The sequence below is a fragment of the Nesoenas mayeri genome (genome assembly GCF_963082525.1).
Source record: "Nesoenas mayeri genome assembly, chromosome: 12".
Lineage (NCBI taxonomy): Eukaryota > Metazoa > Chordata > Aves > Columbiformes > Columbidae > Nesoenas > Nesoenas mayeri.
Window position 1 is genome coordinate 4,174,991 of NC_137547.1, and position 20,931 is coordinate 4,195,921.

A 20,931-nucleotide genomic window follows, 5' to 3' on the forward strand; every position below is an offset into this window, starting at 1 on the left:
AACAGTAAGGAAATGGTGGCCCTGATTCTGCAGGCTGATCCCGCTGATTGAACCCAGCTCTCGTGAATTCTTTGTGAAACGGGGGCCCAACTTCAGCCGCCTTTCTTCTGGAAATGAAGGAGCTCAGCTGCGCCACATGATTAGTGTTTTAAGCAAATAACTTTTGGGCCATCAATGGAGGGAGCCCAGGAGGAATGACCTGCAGGTGTGGAGCAAAATTTAACTTCCCAACCATGCAGTACTAATTCTTTGTTCTGCTGATGCAGGATTAGAGCTCAATGGGAAAGAAAAAGATCAATGACATTTAAGGCTTTGTCTATAGCGGGGTAGGATTTTTATGTTCTCAGTACCCATAACTGGGACCAGATTTTTCGGTACTGCTCAGCTCCCACTACACGCTTAAGTATCTACTTGACGTTAAGAACAGCCCCACACCAAATGTAGTGAACCCCTGGAAAATCATCCACTTATTTGTATAGCTAAGCTCTCTCTGCAGAAATACAACTCTATTTTCCTCACATTGTTAATACCCCAAAATAGCACATAAAATGCATAGGGTGGGTGGTACTTCCGTGAATGTAAGCTAATTGCAATTAGCAGTGTTTGGTCACTGTTGTGGAAATACCAGTAGCAAAAAGCCCGAAGTAGACCCGACCTAGAGGTAAGCAAACCGCTTAGAAGAAAATCAGAAATTATCCAAGCTGTTTCTCAAGACTCTATGGAAATCGAAACCACAAAACTCTTTGGAGTTTAGGACATTCTTTTATTAGTAATAAATATTTCTGATTTCTGGGATTTGGATAGATCTGAATAGCTGATTTTATACATGAATATCTTATCCCCTGTTTTTTTCATTCTAGAAGCAGCAAAGTAACTTGCTAAAGAAAGACTCTTTTGTTTGTTTGTTCATTTTTTGCTTTGGCCAGAAGTAAAAACTGTCTACAAGTGTCTTAGGAAAAGTCTGTTAAAGTGCTTGCCTTTGGCAAATATATATATATAGTAGTTGAAGGATGTTAATTTAATGGGTCATAACTCATCAGATGGCCAGCCCTCTGAGGTCCCATTAATTTAGATTAAAAAACCTTAATTACCCAGGCAAATTTGAACCAGTTGACAATGCCACAGCCACTTCTGGTCCCCACGTTTGTGAATTCTCCAGGAGCCAAGTCGGTGCTGTGAATGTGCCCTCCAGCAGCTTCTCTCCGATGCTGACGAGGTGGGACTGCCCGAAACCCCTGCTGACACACCTGGGTCTGCTGCTTGTCCCACCCTGCTGTCATTGTACAATTAACTGTGAGCCCACGGACAACGCTTCGCCACGTTGATGCACAACGACGGCAAACGCTATGGGAACGCAGCCGGGTCGGATGGTGCAACGGGACTGGCCGGTTTCCACAGCTTGTGATTCTTTGTGTGATGAAGGTCAGTTTATTTTGAGTTCTGCGTTCTGCTGAAAAAGTTGGTTAGTTAAGATTCCACTTGGAGACGCTTGGAAGTTGTGGGGATTTTTGGTTTTTTGTTTTGTCTTGTTTTGAAGATATAATGAGGACTTTGCACTGGAAGCCTGCAGCAATCCTGTTATGCTGTGATTAATGTCACTGTATAATTCTGACAAGCTGAAGCCCTCCCAGGGTGCTCATTCATCATGGATCTCTCTATAGCTCTTATTTATTTATTGAACAACATGTAAGCACAGTTCCCTTTTTTGTTTAATGTATCAGCATTTCAGTGTATGTGGACTTCAAGGTTTCAGTTTTGTTGACAATAATGAGATCATCCAGACAATTATCGTTTGATTTTCACTTCACTAGTGAGGAAGATTAAAGAAAAGTTAAGGAGCTTTGTCTGTTTCCTGTTACCCATTTACTGAGGAGGAAGAAAAACGTAACTGTTTAAAATGTATAAATGATGAGACTTTAAATCCCGCTCCGGCAGTACGTGAGGAGACTGCGCACCGGGGGTGGGTCAAGCTGGCTTTGTGCTCCACTAACCTGGGGTCTGATCCCTGCTTAACAACGTGTGTGAGTCTAGGGCCATCCCACGTGTGTTCCACACATGAGTGTTTGTCCAGCTCGTATATCACCATGTCCTTCATGGAGCAAAACCACGTTGCTTACAGGGCAGGATCCATTCTCTGCATCAATGGTTATTCATCGTTAAAGCATCCAGTCCCTGCAGGATCCCTGCGCGGCCATCTTCCATTTGGAGAATAAAAACGGGTGAGAAATTGAACACGGACTTGTAACAGGACGTCACACGAGGTCCCAGAGTCAGGGACGTGCCATTTCATAGGCCACGCTGGGGACAAGGACCCTGGTCACATTCTTTAACATGTTGGAAACACTCAGATGCTGCTGTGGTAGGTGATGTGTATGAGTGTGACGAGAAAGTGATTCTTGATACGGAGTTTACACTACACATACAGGAGAAAGTGCGGCTGTGGACACTTTGAGATCAGGCAAAACTATCAAGAAGTTGGAGGGAATTCAGAAAAGAGCCGCAAGCATGATTAAAGAGGACGGCAAGGAAGGATGAAAAGAGGCAGAGGTGCAGAGCGAGATGGTGATTAGGAAGGTGCAGGAGCGTCTCCAGCTAATGGAAGGGTAGAAACGTGAAGGCAGGAGCAGAGCCGTCTGGGACATTCTGGGGGCTCAGAACTGGGAGTAGCTGCATAGAAATTAATCAAACAAAAAATTTAGGTTGAGAAATTTCCAAAGAGTGGACCATATGTTCCCTTCTGGCGTAAAAACGTGTGAAGGGGAACAAACCGCTGTGAAAGCCGTGTGGCTTTTGAAGTGCAGCTGTTGTTGCACATTCTCTCCCCTGCACTGCGAAAGCGAGGGCCGGGGCCAGGTTTGTGCCGGGCACGGACCAGCAACACAAGTGTTGGAAAACTCAGGAAATCCCCAGTTAAGCTTATCCAGCCCTTGAAGTCCGGTACTGAGTTGTACCTTTGCCTTTCAACCTTGCCTGTTTTTTCCTTCCTGCATCTCCTCCCTCCACCCAAACCTTGGCCCCCACTGAGAATGACTGCTTAAAAATTTATGCTTTTGCTCTGTGGGGAAAGTTGATTGAGACTTTGAAGTATCTGATTAATGTGTGGACAGTCTTTCCGTGCAGGTTGTGTTCAAGTGCGCGGCACTGAAGGCTGGATGGAGGGAGTTGTACAGTGGCTAACGATGTTTAATACGAGTCCTGTTAAGTAAGTTTAGTGCTTCCTTCCTCTTCAACAGCATGTGGCTAATGCATGGAGGACAGAATTCTTCATGACTTCTGGCTAGCAGGTACTGTTTTTTCCCTGAAAATAAGACCTACCCTGAAAATAAGACCTAGCATGATTTTTCTCAGGATTTTTGAGGATGCTTGAAAAATAAGCCCTACTCCAAAAATAAGCCCTAGTTACAGTTAATTAAAAAAGTCAATTTGAATAAAGTCCAGGCAGCTATACATGTAAAAGAGTAAAATTACTTGGCAATAGAATGCAGCAGGGCAGATACGGTTTGGAGAGTTGTGATGATGCTGCAGAAGATGATGACATGACTGGATTTGAATAAATGCTGGTTTTTGTTCATGAATATCGGTAAATGTAGATTGTTGTACATGGAAAAAGGAAATAGAGTCACAAGAAATTCATGATTGAATTCAGGGTTTGGAGAGTTGTGATGATGTTGCAGAATGTGATGACATGACTGGATTTGAATAAATGTTGATTTTTTTTGTTCAAGAATAAATGTAGGTTGTTGTTCATGGAAAAATAAGACATGCCCTGAAAATAAGCCCTAACGCATCTTTTGGAGCAAAAATTAATATAAGACCTGGTCTTATTTTGGGGGAAACAGGGTAGGGGTGCTGTAAGGAACTCAGTGCATCATTTCTGGGTTATGTTGTCTTTGTGTACAATACAAATATGTGTGTGACCTCCCCTGGGTCGTGGTATGTGTGAAATCTATTTAAGTGCGTGTCTCAACATTAACTGTACAGTCGTTGGTGATTTTTTCTCAGTAAAGGCCCGCAAAGCAGAATATGTCATACAGTGATGGTTTTTGATTTCTCTGTTGGCTTTTTTCTTAAAGGAAACACTTTGTCCAGAGCAGTTCTCCTGTTTCTAGGTTTGCAAGAGGCGTTGGTCAGTGGAAAGCAAGTAGGCCAAAGGAGTTTGAAGGAGTCCAGAGTATTCAGAGCAAAGTTCTTTAAAAAATAGATGGAATTTACTTCTTCCACTAAAACAATTAGATTAAATTTCTGCTGATGTAAAGAGGTAATTTTGACCAGCTTACAGTAGCCATCAGTTTACTCTACAGCTGTCCATGCTTTTCTATTAGTCTATAAAAGCTATAAACCATCTAAGCATTAATGGTGGTAAATTCTGGCAATAGTACTTCCTCTATTTTATAAACATTCAAGAGACTGTCAATAGCTTTGAGTGTTCTTTTATCAATATATGCAAGTAAATAACAGCATCCTAACCATCTTTTTTTTAATGTTCACTTTAATATTGTCAAACACCACACAATAAAAGAAAAAGACCTGCACCCAGACGGAATTAAAATTTCATCAAAAGCGCAAAGGCAAGAGAATCCTGAATTAACGGCACCTTTGCCTCCCGCTGTGGATCTCGATGTTGCCCGAGTTCCCTTACCTTGATTAACGCCGACACCAAGGGCTGTGTGTTATTGCAGATCAACTCGCACAGTTGTTGCCGACACCTTTAATCGAGCAGAAAAAGATAGAACAGCTGAGTGTTTAGAAGCAGGAGCTGGACAACTTCAGAACTGAAGCAATGTGCCTCGTTTTAATGGGAAGAGCAAATGAACCACTGGAACCATCTACCCAGGGACACCTTGGTGGCTACTTCGCTTGAAGTCTTTCTATTAAGACCAGGTATCTTTTAAAAAGAGGTGCTGTAGATCAAACCAAAATGATGGTTTTGATGCAGGAATTAATGGTTGAGGTTCTTTTGCTGGTGTTACCCCAGAGATCAAATACAATGGTCGTAACGGCCTGTTTTGGTTGTAACGTCTAGTGATTCGGTGAGAGAATTGTGTATTCAGCAAAACAGCTATAGACAAATACTGAGATATCTGGCTTTCATTTACTTGCTATTTATATGAGATAAGCTTATCTTCAGCATTTTCTGGGAATAAAAGCAGCGTCTAGATGTGAAAAAATAAGACTGACAGACAATTTAGCAGCTTCACCTACTTTATTGCAGGAAACAGATTTCACGTCTATGTTACCGTGCGACTTTTTTCAACCCAAAAAATGAACTCACAATTGTAAAGAATTTCCTTTACATTGACAAGATATTCTGACTTCTAAAAACTGCCTTAAAATGTGTTCACGCACACAGCGAGGTATTTTATTTCCCATTTCAGCAGGACAGCTTAACAGAGAGGGTTGGTTAACCTCCAGATGTGGAATTTGAAAAGAGTGTGTATACTGAGGGTACGGGCTTGCTCTTTTGCTTGACTTTATTTTGGTTTTAGTAATAAATACAGTAACTTAAGTGGATTTGTTTAACAAAGCAGCCTGGGACGTGGCAAATCACCTGAATAGGTCTCCGAGATGTCTTTTGAATTCACTGCAGTTGTGGAGCTATCGGAAGCAGAATATCGGAATTACGTCTTTTAAAAACAATAGCGACAAACTTGTGTCTAATGACTTCATGGAATGGTTTCGAAGTACAATAGAATTGCGAGCACAGAGGAACCGACGGGTGTGGCTGTGGCCTCTCATGTAGTAACGTTAATGAAATTATTATTGCAGAAAATGGGTTACATTCCCATTCTACAAAACGACCGAGTGTCCTTGGAGAAACATGTGGGGTGAATAGTGCTGGAAAACAAACTAAGGAATGATAAAAGGAATGAAAAAACCCAAATTATTGAAGTACTACACATGTGTATGGTCTTAAGGACACATTTGTCTCCAGGAACACAGCTGTATGCTGAGTGCACGTGGCTTTTTACTGGGTTTGTGCTTCCTGTCATTACCTTATGTCCTCAAATTAACGTAATTGGTAGAAAACAGATCTTAGAAATGTGAGTGCTGGCTGGGTTTGGTTGGATTTCTCTTGTAAAATACCTTCAACAAAGGGAAGCTGATGTGCAGCTCCCAACGTGCTCCACCTCTACCATTAATAGCAACTTTGAATAAGATGTGTCAGTAACAAGCTGCTGAAACTGAGAGATGTTGGCAGTGGCAGGAGGCTGCTAACACCCCATATCATAGCTATTACAAAAGTCCACATATCTTTAAAGGAATATTTAAATTGCAGAGTATTTCTTTAAAGGTGTACCTAAATTTCAGATTGCTTCCTTACCCTACAAACAAGAAATTCCCATAGTACGTTTAGCACTATTGCCCTCACCATCTGCTCTATTTCTAATAAGAAAGTCAGAAGAAGCAGCATTTATCTTTGTACATCTGTTTACACGCTCCGAAATTGCCTATCACATGATAGACAGGGAGGCTGAGCTAGCAATGCCTGTAGAAAATGTAGTGTTTGTGCTTTATTTTTGAGCAGGCCTACTTTTCCTTCGTTCTCTACAATTCCCTTCATTTCAAGAGGCAAAGCCATTGGATTGGTTACAGGAGAATTACAAGTCTATTTAATGGCAATATGGGCAGGTCTTGGGATCATTTATTCCCTAGAACACGAGGATTATGTACATCCTTGTGAGCTTAATGAGTCTGGGGGCTGGAAGGAATGGAGACCTGCTGCTTGGCCAAGGCTCCCTTTGGATGGAGATGTTTTTCTGCCGTGGTTCAGGAAGACAAACAGCTCAGCCCCAGTGTCGCTGGGCCTGGGAAGTCCAGCTGAAATAGAGGAACATCAAACATTTCATTCATTACAGGTGAATAATCTTGAGCTCAAGGTCAACGTTTTCTGTATGTAATTGAGTACTGACTAGATGAGGCAACATGGCAGCAATCCTAATAGTGCAGAAATCACAGTTATCATCTTCATTTGTTTGTCCGAGATGAGTGCTGACACGCTAAGGTGGATGTTGTAGCACATCCGTGACTTCTTGTGCTCACCGAGTGCTGCTCCGTGCGTCCCAGCCCTGCGATGCACGCTCCACAATGCCACGGGCTGGTGGGACACGTCGGCAGGTTGGACTAGCACTTCCCCTCTGCCTTCGGAGTGTTTTGACTATAAAGGAAATCACTAAATTGATTAACTGTCCCCCCTAGGATGCCTTTAGGTGGGGTGATTTCAGCTAGGAAGTTCACTGTGGTTGCTGTGTGCTCCCAGAACGTGAGTCTCCAATGCAAGGTAGATGTTATTGTCTCCAACTCTTCTGTCTTATGAAGCCTTTCCCTACCCTCGACACCTTTTCTCATTGTTTGCCTGCTCCACTTCCATGCCTGTGTTCCTTTAGCTAATTCTCTTCCCCTGTTTTGTTTTCCTAACGTGTTTTGTTGTGTGACGGGGGCAGGGCAGCATTGTAGCTTACAAGGTGGAGCCCTATGGAGTGAATGCAGCTGGGCTTCCAGCTGTGAAAGATATGCTGCAAACTGTGTCTTTATTAGGGGCAGAATATTTGTCATGTGCAAGTGAGGACTATTTATAACCGAGGGATTTTTGCCCCAAATCTATAGAGGAAAATATAAGAGGTGACTATATGTAAGTGGAAAAGAAGTCATGATGCATTCAAATTCATATCTGTATATGTGAGGAAATTGTTAAACATCACTTTAGGTCATGAAACTGGAATTGAAGTGTTGAAAACTGTTTAAGCTTTTGCAGTTTCTTTAGGCCTCGGTGGATATATAGTGGTCATGGTCAGGAAGTATTTTCTTCTCTTGTATTATCTAGTGAACTCTCCTCTCCCACGGACCATTACCTGGTTACTGAAAGGGGAAGAAAATCAGCTGTTTAAAATGGATGAATTGTAAGACTCTGTTACATCCAGACAACCCGTTAGGGGTCCGTGTGCCATCAGAGGTTCCGAATGAGCTAAACTGGTGTGAGTGCTTGGGTTGTCACCCAGTCCAGCCCCAGCTTAGAGTGCGATTTGATGCTGAAGGTGCATCTTAGTGTGAGTTGGAAGTGTTTGTCCAGTCCGCACACTGTGAGATTCATTATAGAGTCAACTTTCTTCTCCAAAAGAATTTGTATAAGGGATTTGTCTATAATGTTAGTATCTTGCTGAGATCACCATTCAAGTCTTTGGAGTGGGGGGAGCTGTTAAAAAGCAAACGCTTGTGCAGGCGGGAAGGTGTTTTTCTAAAAGAGCAGTACGCTTACTAAAAAGCCAATCAAAGCAACCGGAAAAGTCTTCCCTGTTTTGAGTGCAACTCAGATTTCGATGTTTGCCTGGAAACAACTGCAGACAACACCTGGTTTTCATTTGCCAGCACCTGGCCAGCAAGACTTTGAGAGCTGTTTCTCCCGCTTTGTATCGCCCTGAACAGATTGCACAGCGTTCTGAATACAGGCCTGCGCGTCAGCACAACTGGGCTTCATCTTAGTGCAGGCAGTTGTCATGCTTTAGTGTTCTACCTATGAAGGTATATGATCCAACACCTTTGTGGAATTCCCCCTGAAAGCTGAGACATTCCTCAGAGAAGAGATGGGACGTTCAGGTCTCCAGGAGAAGGTATTTGACCCACAGGAGCTTGCGTGGCCTGTGGTTTTCTCCTCCGTCGGAGCAGGACGCTGTGCGAAGGGCTGTGAGAAGGGGTTGTCACACATCTTCTGCAAAGGGGTTTTGTGCAGTTTCTCAATCCGCTGCAGCTCAGACACCCAGTTAACTACCGGCCCTTGATCTAATCTGCAACATCAGACACGTTAAAGAAGTGGCACCGACGATGGAGCAGACGTGGAGACTGAGCTACAAATCCCGTTCCTGAACTGCTTACTCCATTTGTTAGGCTTATCTTCTTTAATTGAAATATGTTGAAATATTTGCCTCGGTAAGACAAGCTGGTGCTATATAAACACAATCTGCTGGACACATTCGCATTTGGTACTGTTTGTTAGCAGTTAGAAAAGGCCGTATGGTAAACCCCTTCATCTCTCTTCTTTGGCTTTAATTCTGCTTGTGAGGATGTGGAACTTCAGGCTCCTCCATAAAGCCAGACAGGACAGAGAGCAGACTGTCTTTTGGAGGAACTCAGGAAAAAGAAGAGCTAAAATAACTATATGGGATACTATTTCCCTTATTTTAATAGTGTTTCTAAACTGACGTTGTCATGCTACAGTCCTGTACTATCTAGTTGTCAATAGTTTGTGAAAAAAATGTGCTTAGTGATGCTTTCTCTAGGCATTCATTTCCCATTAACTCGCCTCCTTTTTGTCCACAGTTCCTGCCTTTTACAGTAAACGTGCCACCAGACGTGCTGAGATATGTAAAGAATATTTGCACTATATTTGAACTCTGACTGGGGTGTTTAGAGACCAACTTCAGCTTTGTTCTTCTCACTTCTTACAGAGCTTAAACTACAGTATGTGATGTTTTAAATATGGTCCCCGAGCCAAGTTCTTTCCTCCCTAGAACATGCGTTCGGCATCAGCTCTCGCCCGTCGTTTGCTGGATTGAAAACGTGCCAAGTCCTGGAGTCTCGACTCGGTTCTTACTCCGACAACACTCCCATGGAAATCAGTGGAAGTTTTGCCTGATTAAATACTTATAGATTCCTCTCTGAAACACTTGGCTTATTTATATAGGAATGTTTGGAAAAAAAAAAAAATCTATCAGTTTAGCCCCTGTAAAGTAGAATTATCAAAATCCTAACTGATAGAGGACATTCTGAAGGCAAAATACCCGGGGGCCTGCTTGCTGGGAGAGGAACTGCCTGTGTCTGAGGACCAAACCAAAAGAAACCCAAAGGCTGCAGGACGATCCATCAGCTCAACAGCAGTTACACTTATCTGGCAGTATCCACATCTGGACAAGACGGTGTCATCTTCCACTGTAAGGTGATTGATCAATGACTTGTGTTATTCAGAGCTGCTTTGAAACTGAGCAATAGGCTATGAGACACTATAGAGAACATTGTACTCCTTTGTCTGAAAATGAGAAAAACTAACTGTGCAATGGATTCATACAGAAAGATGCACTGTGGTTTAGTAAACATTCCATTGCAATCAATGCCAATGGATAGCACAAAACCACCTCAGGATTAATGTAATCACAAGAAATCAACTTTAATGGTCAGCTTTTAATGTATGAGTTTCATCCAACTCTTCTTTTATAAACATGCTTGGGTTTTCATGAAATGTGGTGTGCTTTATGTGGTACAATGCATATTGCTTTGAAAACAGTATGTGCTTTGCCTCTAGAAAAAGAAGCCATTTCAGGGCTGTAGGAAAAAGTAATGTCTATATGATGGCCATCATTCTGTCATGGAGTCAATTTAGTTATTTTGAGACACAAGCAACTTTCATCTCTTGGTGAAAGCAAAGGAAGTGAAACACAGTTTTCAGAGTAAGAAGTAACATCACATGAACCGGGCCTTGCCTTTTGGGAAGAGAGCATCTCACATTTCTCTCCAAAGTCTTTCTCCAGCTGTCCAGGAGCCGCATGGTGAGATATGACGGGATGATGGGTGACGTGGAGAGCCGGTAAAGGCCGCCCAGCCCCAGGGCTCAGGCTGCCTTTCCAGTGGCTGTTTGCCCAGCTGCAGTTTGGACTTGGAGCACCGAGGAGGAGCTGGCTCCCATTATCTCTTGGCACACTGTTCTGTAGCATGTATGGTTTGCTTGTGTCTGGTCCATCCAGACGTATGAACAGCAGCTTGGGCCCGTGCTAAAATACCAGGTGTGCTCAGCAACTCTAAGCACTGTTTCCTGCTCTGAGACCGGCCTTTTATTTTCCTTTCTTTTAGTATCAAAGCTTGTGATCTTAGAACTGATTTATTGTTGCTGTGTAACATGCACAGATGTTACCGTTTCTTGTGCCTCCCCAAAACATGGAGTTTGGGCTGGGACAGGCTCTAAACACGCGCATGAGGTTTTCACCAAGCCCTGAAAATGCCAATTAAGAATTCAGCAGAGCTGACTTGGTGGCCGTATGCTGGGACATACGAAGGGTACGGGCAGCAAAAGCCATAGGCGGGAATTCCTTAGGGCGGGAGCTGCTGCGTTGGAGGTGCACGGGGCTCGGCCAGAGCCCAGCTCGCAGGCTGCAGAATGTGGTTCCCGTGGTGGGGAAGCGGCCTCGGTCACTCGCAGCTGTGGCTGCAACCAGATTGCACCGGGAGGCTTGAATGCTTCTTGCTTCAGTTCCCATACGGTGGATTAGCAAGAGGGAGATCTGTGTCAGAAGGACAGACGCAATAGTAACGGCAGCTAAACCTGGGGAGTCGTTATCTGGTCAACAGTTCTCCAGGCTTTTCTGTACAAAGAGAGCAGTTCTGAGGCCTCCAAAAACATGAGCACCGTGAAATACCGAACAAAGCTACCTTCTTTGAAGCAGGGTGACATACTTTAAAGTTTTCACTCTAATTTTTTTTACCAGTTCGTTCGTCTTTCTGCTTTCCTGTCTAATACCTGTGGAAATGCTCTGGATGCTCCTCACGGGCCGACATCGCCCCCCGCTAAAACAGAACAGGGTAAAAAGCTTCATGCTGCCGCCATTCTCTGAATCTCTTGGAGTGAGTCTGTTTTATCTTCCCTGCCTTTCAGTTTGCGCGCTCTTTTGGCAGGAACTGTTGGCCTGATTCTGATCTTATTTGAAGCACGTAAAGCAGAACAAAGCCGCGCGCCTTTGAGCGAGACGTGGGAGCAAACGCCCTGGCACGGTGCGTGGCGGCGTGTACTGCCAAGAATTCCATTCGGATTCGCAGCAAAAGGGTTCTTAACCAGGTTCAGTTGGTACAAAGAGCTACTACAAAGGGAGTCAATTAAATAGAATGACTCAACGCTGAAAAAAAACAAGTGGAGGTAGGGATCATAGTAGTGAATTTTAAAGGCATTTGTTGGAAGGTCTATAGAAGGAAAAGTGAAAAAGAGGATACGAGTCAGTTCAGCACAGGCATGAACAGTCAGTGTAGACTCATTTGTCTGGAACATGCTAAGCTGGTAAGACACCTGGTATTTTGACTAAAATCCGATGATTATCCTTTCACTGGTTATTATGACTACGCTTAAACTCTTGGGAAGGGATGGAGGGCTGGTGGCATTGGACCCAATGGGGAGCAGCCGTGGTAGGTCAAGTCAGCATAAGTAAAAGCATGATTTTCAAAAGACTGGTTTTTCTGTTTTAAGGTTCAGTGTTCTGGCCAGCAGTGATCTGGGCAGGAATATAGAAGGAAGCATATAGCATTTTAAAGAGACTTGTAGTAACACCAGAGTTTAATTTTTGCAGTCAGTGCTTATGCACATGTGTAGATCTATCAGCCAGTCTATAATACGATAGCTATATGGCTGTAAATCCTGGGTGAACTGGTGTATTTTGGAGTGTCTTCAGCTGAGAAATGACAGCGCTGGAAATCTAGTGGAAAAATGTCACTGGGATAGTTCTGCTGGTAAACTCCATTATGCAAAGAAGTTCTCAAAGGACGCCAACATTTGCTGTCTCGACAGCTTCCTTGCACTGGAGATTTTGAAAACCTCCTCAAGATCAGTTGCACAAATCAGCTGGCGAAGTCGTGCATCTCATGCTAGAACTGGGAGAGCTCCGTTTGTTTCGTTCCAAGTGAAGAAAGCACTTTTTTCATTGTTTCTAATTCAACTACAGCACTTACCACCACAGAATTTTGTGTGAACAAAACAGATTGAAGAAAGGATTAAAGCTCTGGCTGATGAAGCAGCACTGCCGGGTTGCAGACTAACTTAAGGAGTGCCTGTATTTCCACTTGTTGGAATCGGGAAGGATGATGGAGACAGACCTGTGCATGCCCCGTTCTTCACTTCACACCTTCCAGTGCTTAGAAATGTGATACTGAATCATTAACTCAACTAAGTGTTGCAGATCCCATGCTTTTAATGCCTGTGAGCCTCTTCCCACAGATGCACAGGGAAAGCAGCAGCCACAGGTAACACCAGAATTCTGAAGGGTTGTACAGATAACAAACTATACAGGGGTTTGGACTAGATAACCTCCAGAGTCCCGTCCAGTCTAGATTATTAAATAATTCTGTGATTAACAAATGGGGAGGAATTCGGCAGGATGTCCAAATCACTGCTGTTGCAGGAAACATCCCCTTTCTGTCTCTCCAGTCTCTTTCACAAGTTGATCAAATTCCCTCTTCAAAATCATTGGTGAGGTCAGTGGGGAAAGAAGACAAAATGTAGGGAGTTCTGCAGGCTGTGCGGGGTTAGGTCCGGTCTTGGTGATTTAAATGGCTGTTACATCTCATTGTTTTCCTGCTCACGTCGGACTAAGGACCAGATACCATCGATCTGGTGTCCTTTAACCCGGGCAGCTGGGATTCCCTGACCGAGGAGACCTCTCGCTTCCCTGCGCTCGCTTCAGTCCCATCCCGCTTTATGACAGCGTGTCAGCCGAGAGGTTCCTGCCTGCAGATATGTCTTTTGTTCTTAGTCTTAAGCCTGCGCAATGGTTTGCTGAACCCAGGACGTTATCTGAGTGTCATATATGTTTCATATGTGTTCAGTATTTCCCTGTGCTTTTCAAGAATAATTTACAATCATTAGTATTGTTCACCCCTGAAATATTTCGCTTTAAACATCTTTTTAAACTGTCGTTATTCCAAGGTGTGCAATGGGGGTGTATTATAGAGCTGTTCACTTGAAAGGAATGTTTAATTTAAATACAATCTAAATGGTAGAAATGTTTTTCTTTTACTCAGCTTATCACCTTATTATAGTTCACAAAACACAGAAATCTGTTCATAGCAGTTTAGTTCATGAAGTTTTTATTTTTAAAGCTTTAGGTCTTGTGATCTCTATTTCAAGTCACAAGAACAATACCATCAGTCTTCACTTTTTACGTCTGCCTGATCCTCTTCTCGCTGATTTCTGGTTGATACGATACTCTTCCAGGTGAGCAGTTCATCCCTTGGCTTGTCTCTCATTTTCCAAATGAAAAGCAGTGACCGTCCTGCTGTCCCTGTCCCCATAGCAGTGGCCATCCTGTTGTTTCCACAGCAGTGACCATTCTGTTGTCCCCGTCCCTGCCGCAGTGACCACTGTCCCTGTCCCCACAGCAGTGACCATCCTGCTGTCCCCACAGCAGTGACCGTCCTGTTGTCCCCATCCTCACAGAAGTGACCGTCCGGCCATCCCTGCTGCAGTGACCTTCCTACTGTCCCATTCCCCACAGCAGTGACCATCCTGCCGTCCCCGTCCCCACAGCAGTGACTATCCTGTTGTCCCCGTCCCCATAGCACTGACCATCCTGCCATCCCTGCAGCAGTGACCGTCTTGTTGTCCCTGTCCCCATAGTAGTGACCGCCCTGCCGTCCCTGTCCCCACAGCAGTGACCGTCCTGCTGTCCCCATCCCCACAGGAGTGACCGTCCTGCTGTCCCCATCCCCAGAGCAGTGACCGTCCTGCTGTCCCCGTCCCCACAGCAGTGACCGTCCTGCTGTCCGTGCCGGCTCCCTGCCGCTCTCACAGCAATCTGCCTTCCCAGGAATTTGTTTCGTAACCAAGCCTGGCTCTGGAGAATGGACCGTGGCTGTCCCCTGTGGTGTGGAGCCACTAGTTTTGTTTTGTTGCTTGGGGTTTTTTTGGTGTGTCAGTGTTCTACATATTTGGCCTTGTCACCTCTGTTTTCTCTGGGGTAGGAGGCCAGAGGCTGGTCAGCGAATGTCTCAGAGCCGAGCGGTTGCTGAACTGCCGCTCGTGTGGTTCTGAAACTGGGTTATCAGTCCACATTGCTGAAAGCTGATATTCCCGCTTTTGAGACACAAGGAGAGTTTTTGATTTGAAGTGTGTGTTCTCCATATTTAACTATTTCTTTGTGATATTCATCTTGAGATTTCAAGAGGAAGGTGAAACTGGGGATTTGTGTAGCAAGCTCTGTGCTTGCTCTACTCGCTCGCTGTGATGGGCCTTTCCGTACCAGACCAGTCCCGAGCTCTCCCACAGCCAAGCTCTGGACTCCAGTTTCCACCGCTCTGACCTCGTTGTCCTGTCCTATAATAGCATTTCTGCCGCCTGTGCCTCTTTGAAGTGTAAAAGCTGGTTGGTAAAAGTAGGCTGCCAGAGCAGGGGACATCGCAGTGAGAAAACACCACTCCGAAAACACCATCTGAATTTTGTGTCCTAGTGTTAAAATTGGTGTAAGTAGCTGTCGGTGTGTGCAGAGTGGGAGCTAAAGCTGTTTGTGCGCGGTGTGACATAGCAGGGGAGGCGTTTGATGTACCGAGCGCTTTGTCTAGACCCATGGCTGCTTCTTTGCACGCTTAATATTATCTTTGCAGTTTTAAGAACAGATAAGCTGTTCTGACCCGCAACAGGATCATCAGATAGATCTTCTTAACAGCTATTATACTGATTATATTTTTAATAGAAAATGCACTCATAATTCTGCATTAACGTTGGGATTACTTTCAACATACAAATACCCTCCAAACTCAGAAGAGCCTGCAGAGTGAATAGAGCTATTTTCCCATTTTATTATCTTTATATCATCAAATATAATCTAGTGATGAGTTTATCAGCTCTAATCATCCTCTCAGTGTCCCGTAGTCTTGGGCTGTCGTTGCCTGAGTGCACTACAGACTCCTCTAGAGTATCGGTGCTTTGTGGGTATCACAGTTTCACATGCTCGCTGGATTGTTTTCAAGCTTGGCAAGTGTCCGGCAATGAAAACTGGATAATTTGTGGTTTTATGAAAACAACTATACGGTTAATACTCCAGCTGAGTGTGCCTAACTTATTTCCAAGCACACGTTTAGTGATCTACTTGAGGAATCCTTTTATAAACTCTGTGTAATCTCCTCACACTAATACATTCTGGGCTCTTAACCGAGGCAACTTTAACAGTCTCTTCCACATAACTTCAGCGTTTGTTTAGACCTTCTCCCTGAATACGACTGTGACACAGTCAGTTGAGGTTATTTTACAGCACGGTTTTTCAGTACGGGCGACAGTTCCTTACCATTTCCATCCAGCTGCCTTCCCTTTTCTTTCCATCATGATCTGTGCTCCATATTTTGTTACCTGTGTTCAAATGTCCTAGAAGTGCTTGTTCTAGATCTGGGACTAGCAAATCAGAGGCACTTCCACTCCATTCTGTTTTGCAAGTTTCAAGTTCAGAATTGAAATAAGTTTTTCCTTCCCCTTTGTGAAAGAAGATGGTACCTTATTTTTGCTGCAGGTCTATCTTTGTTTAGCAATCACTTAACAGGATGAGGAAGCAGCTTCAAAAGAGATATAATGAAATATTCATTGTTGATTATTTAGAAAAACTGATGATCAGGGTCTTTAGTAAGACTAAAGACTTCATCATCTAAGCTACCCACAATACAGATGTTTGTCAGCTTGCCAGCTGCAGGGGACTCAAACAGCAACAGCTTTAACCAGAGCATTTCAGTCTCTTCAAGGCCCAGTAGTAACTCCTACACAGCTCCATATCCTGCACCTTTATTTGGTAACAGTGGGATTTCCGTGTGTGATGGAAAAAGTATGAACCATGATGATCTGAAGACGAACCGTGTGTTGGAGTGGAGTGCTCCATTTACCAGGTGATCTCACTGTGGCTCACTGTTCTGATACCGCATCCCTCTTGGGTAAGTATTTTAGCAGCCTATGGGCAGTTCTTGGAAGAACAAATCCATTGTTCCAGTCGATGAAGTGGCAACATTGTCAGCTGTGTAAATTCTGCGCGTACTCATGCTTTTTGTTTGAGCCAGTTCTTTCTGGTGTCTTTACTCTGGATATTAACAGGAGTTAACAGAGGGGCAAGGAACCATCTGGTTTTTGTCTGATGCAGTTTTGTTTGCCTGGCTGTACCTGGTAGTTGCTCTGGTTGGGATAGCTTTCTCAGTCTGGGCAAAGCATTATTACCGTCCTTACACATGAGCCTGTTTGCGGTTTAAATCTACAAGGCGATGGCAGCAATGGGCGGTTTATCCAGATCATAAAATTGCTCCCCTGAAGATTCAAGTAGAAAAGCCCAACTGATCTCAGCTGTTGCCAGGAGTCCATGCACATGTTGCTGTGGGCCGTGCTCGTTCCCTCTCCCCAGGCACTGCTCTTGGTTCTGTGGCACAGTCGCCCTCCGCCACGGCACTCTGGGCTCAGTCAGGGCGGGCTGGGAAAGGAGCAGCTGGTGTGTGCATTTCTACGTGTGTGCATATGGAGGGGATGGATGAACTCCTAAAACTGCCACATTGCAACTTGCTGAGCACTAAAACAGTTTCTCTTGCTCATCCAACCTATGCTGAAGTTGTCCCCTACTGGCAAACTCACAAATAAGCCTCCTGTACCCTTGGAAGCTCTGTGTGTGAATCATCATGTGGGGACTTGCCCAGTTCTTTTTTTGGGGATAATTTTTTCATGCCACCAGGTTTAATGACTTCATTTAATGTTTCAGTTGGTCCCATTTACTCTTTTTTCTACCAACTGAATTGATTGCTTTTGCTAATCACCCAAAAATATCTCGAAATACCTCAGACTTCCTTTTTCCCGAAGCACGGATCAGGCTCTGACTCGTGCTGGCCCAGCTCGCAGCCATCGCTTGGCTCCTTGTCAGCCCTGGTTGCCTTGCTCTTTGGTGGGCTGCTGAAAGGGAACGATTCAGGTTCCATGGGCAAATCCACAGGCTCTTGGAATGACTTTTGCTTGTTTTTTCTCCCCTGATCTTGATCTGCCAGTCCAGATGCATCTGGGTGTGTATAAACTGGTTCGTTGCCTGTTTATCGTGGAAGACCTTACAAATACTTGAATACGCCAAAAATACAAGTTCCCCCCAGCCCTTTGGTGGTTTAAGTGGGATCTTTCCTCCCTCCTGACTTCGACATCTCAGTCATACCATTGCCGGTGATGCCTCGTGTGGGCTGGCTCAAGCCTATCGAGAGCTGGTCCTCAATTGGAATGACAGCATTTTTTGAGGGGGAAAAGAAAGTTGCAATATAGTTGGTGCGAGATCAGACCAGTTGACTCTAAAAAGCCTCCTGCCCTTTCTGACCATCTTGTGACCCATTTGGGTTTGACACTGAGGTGAAAAGAGTGCCAGAGCTTGCACTTGGGCTTAGCAGCAACCAGCAACTTGAAATGTCTGTGCTTATGCTTCAGATCTCATTGCAAACGCCACTAATCCCTTTTTGACCTAAGGGGCTCACCAATTTTAGCTTGTTTCTGTTGGGAGAAGCTGCCGATGGAGTTACTTACTCTTGACTTGCACGTTCCTTGGCTCTGTTTTTGTGTCTGGGGAAGAAGCTGGAGGAGCACGTTCTTAACGGAGGATGTCGTGTCCTGCTTTTTTCGCATCAGGTGAATTCACACAGAATCCCAGAATGTGAGGGGTTGGAAGGGACCTGGAAAGCTCATCCAGTGCAATCCCCCCATGGAGCAGGAACACCCAGATGAGGTTACACAGGAAGGTGTCCAGGCGGGTTGGAATGTCTGCACAGAAGGAGACTCCACAACCCCCTGGGCAGCCTGGGCCAGGCTCTGACACCCTCACCCCCAACAAGTTTCTTCTCACCTTTCAGTGGAACCTCCTGTGTTCCAGTTTGCACCCATTGCCCCTTGTCCTGTCCCTGGTTGTCACCAGAAGAGCCTGGCTCCATCCTCCTGACACTCCCCCTTTCCATATTGATCCCCAGGAATGAGTCCCCCCTCAGTGTCCTCTTGTCCAGCTCCAGAGCCCCAGCTCCCTCAGCCTTTCCTCATACGGGAGATGCTCCACTCCCTTCAGCATCTTGGTGGCTGCGCTGGACTCTCTGCAGCAGTTCCCTGTCCTGCTGGAACTGAGGGGCCACAGCTGGACACAAGATTCCAGGTGTGGTCTCCCCAGGGCAGAGCAGAGGGGCAGGAGAACCTCTCTGACCTACTGACCACCCCCTTCTAACCCACCCCAGGTCCCATTGCAAGTACAAAGTGAAGATGGGTGCTGGGTTTTCAGCCATTCTGTGAGTGTTCAGCCAACATGTTCTGGTCTTCTCTAGCAAACTTAAAAAATAACATACCTGATCTGTACTCTGTCTGTCTTTAATAATAATTTAAAATAATTTGTGATAGTTTCATCCAGGAGAAAATAGAAGATTACACAGAAGTAGTGGCATCAAGAGAACATGGTAGTGTATTACGAGGTATTTTTAAAAGACTCTCCTGTGGAGAAAAGAATCTGTTGACATACAGTCAAGAAAGTTTCTATAGCACAATACAACTAATATTGTTGTGGTTTTGAACTTATTTCGTTTGACTTCTCAGTGTGAGAACCTTTCCCTCCGTGTTCAGGGCAATTCCTTATTTCCACGGCCCAGGGCTGGTGGTTCCCGGGTACTTCCTTGTGACTGACCACAGACTGGCTCACATTCAAATGTTGCATTTTTATTTCATCTTTTGTAACTGGTTCATTATAAACGCTCATAGGAGAGCTCATGGCAAGGCCAGAGCCCTACTCACGGCAATTTGAAAATGTTGAGCCTCTTAGTCATTATTAATTTAAAAAAGAATGCTCGAAAAAGGAATGTGTTTAGTGAGCGAAAGAGACAATGAAGGGATTAATTGTAGGGACAATCAGGAAATATATTTGTGATCCTTAAATAAAATCAGTGGAAGCTGAAAAGAGAAAGAATTCTCAGACAAAATTCCATCTTTTCCAGTTTTGTGCTGACACTATTTTCTAAGCTCTTGATATTTCTATCCTATGAAGAAAATTTTTTCCATTAAGGGTTTTTTACCCAAAAAAAGAGGATTATTTTTCACTAAAAGAGGCTGAATAACAAATTTCATTCAGTCTCGTTTAGTGTTTTACATACACAGGTGTGACTTAGGATGGTCGTGTGTTCAGAGTATGTGACGTTTCTGATGTAACCCTGGAGTTTTCAAGGGTGTTTAAGTACTCATTGAAAAAGGAAAACTAATTGATTTTTCTGCCAGGTTGTGAGTGAGAAATCAAACCGAGCAGCAGCACACACATGAGTTGGGAAGAAGGGAATCTTTGAAACAGGTTAGGGTTTGGAATAGGTTCCCCATGACGTACCAAAGAGGCGCTATCTGAGAAGTGCTATGAGCAAAGGAACAGGTTTTGATGGTCCCTATGGTTATTTATTTTTTCCCTTGAACTCTTAGTCCCGTTCATCACTCTGCGCTGCTTCCCTGGACTGTGTTCTTGGTCAACATAAAGCCAGTTCTATTTTGCATAGCAGTGTGCTTCTGACAATCCTAGTGAGCTACAAGAGGTGTCCAATTGATGGGAGGAAGGCCTTATTTAAATATAAAATCTATGGGTGACCTATTCGAAATTCGATCTGCCCAGTAAGACCAAGGCACACATCTTGAACCTGCCTGGGGAGGCCTTGGAATGAGAATATTCAGGTTCCAAAGCATAATGGGGCTCATTGTCTTTCACCTCGCCAGTAAAGTAATTTACATCTACCTGAGTAAATACATAAACCACAAGGCAAATACGCTAAAGAACGCAATCACGTCATCTAGAATTCATGTCAGAAATACCCATCCTGAGAGACAATTCTGACTTTAGCACTATTTCAGACCTTTGTGAAAACAACCATTTGGGTGACAGTCATAAATATCCGCAATGCATTACATGCTTTGAAGTCTGCAGAGTTCAGTTACTGGAAAAAGGGAAAAAAGAAGAACCATATAAAGAGTTTTCAGAAATGTAGGAGCAGGGGAATGAATCTGTGCTGAGAGTGAGATCCCAGCTGCACACGTCTGACTGTTTAAAACTGGGGGAGCCACTGTAGGGGCTTGATACTCCCCAACACGTCTGTTCTCGTGTTGGATGATCTCCCTTTGTACCCATTGTGACGAATTGCCAGAAAGAAAGGTCATACTTTAGCTGCTCCTCATTAAGGAAAAACATCTGAGGAAAA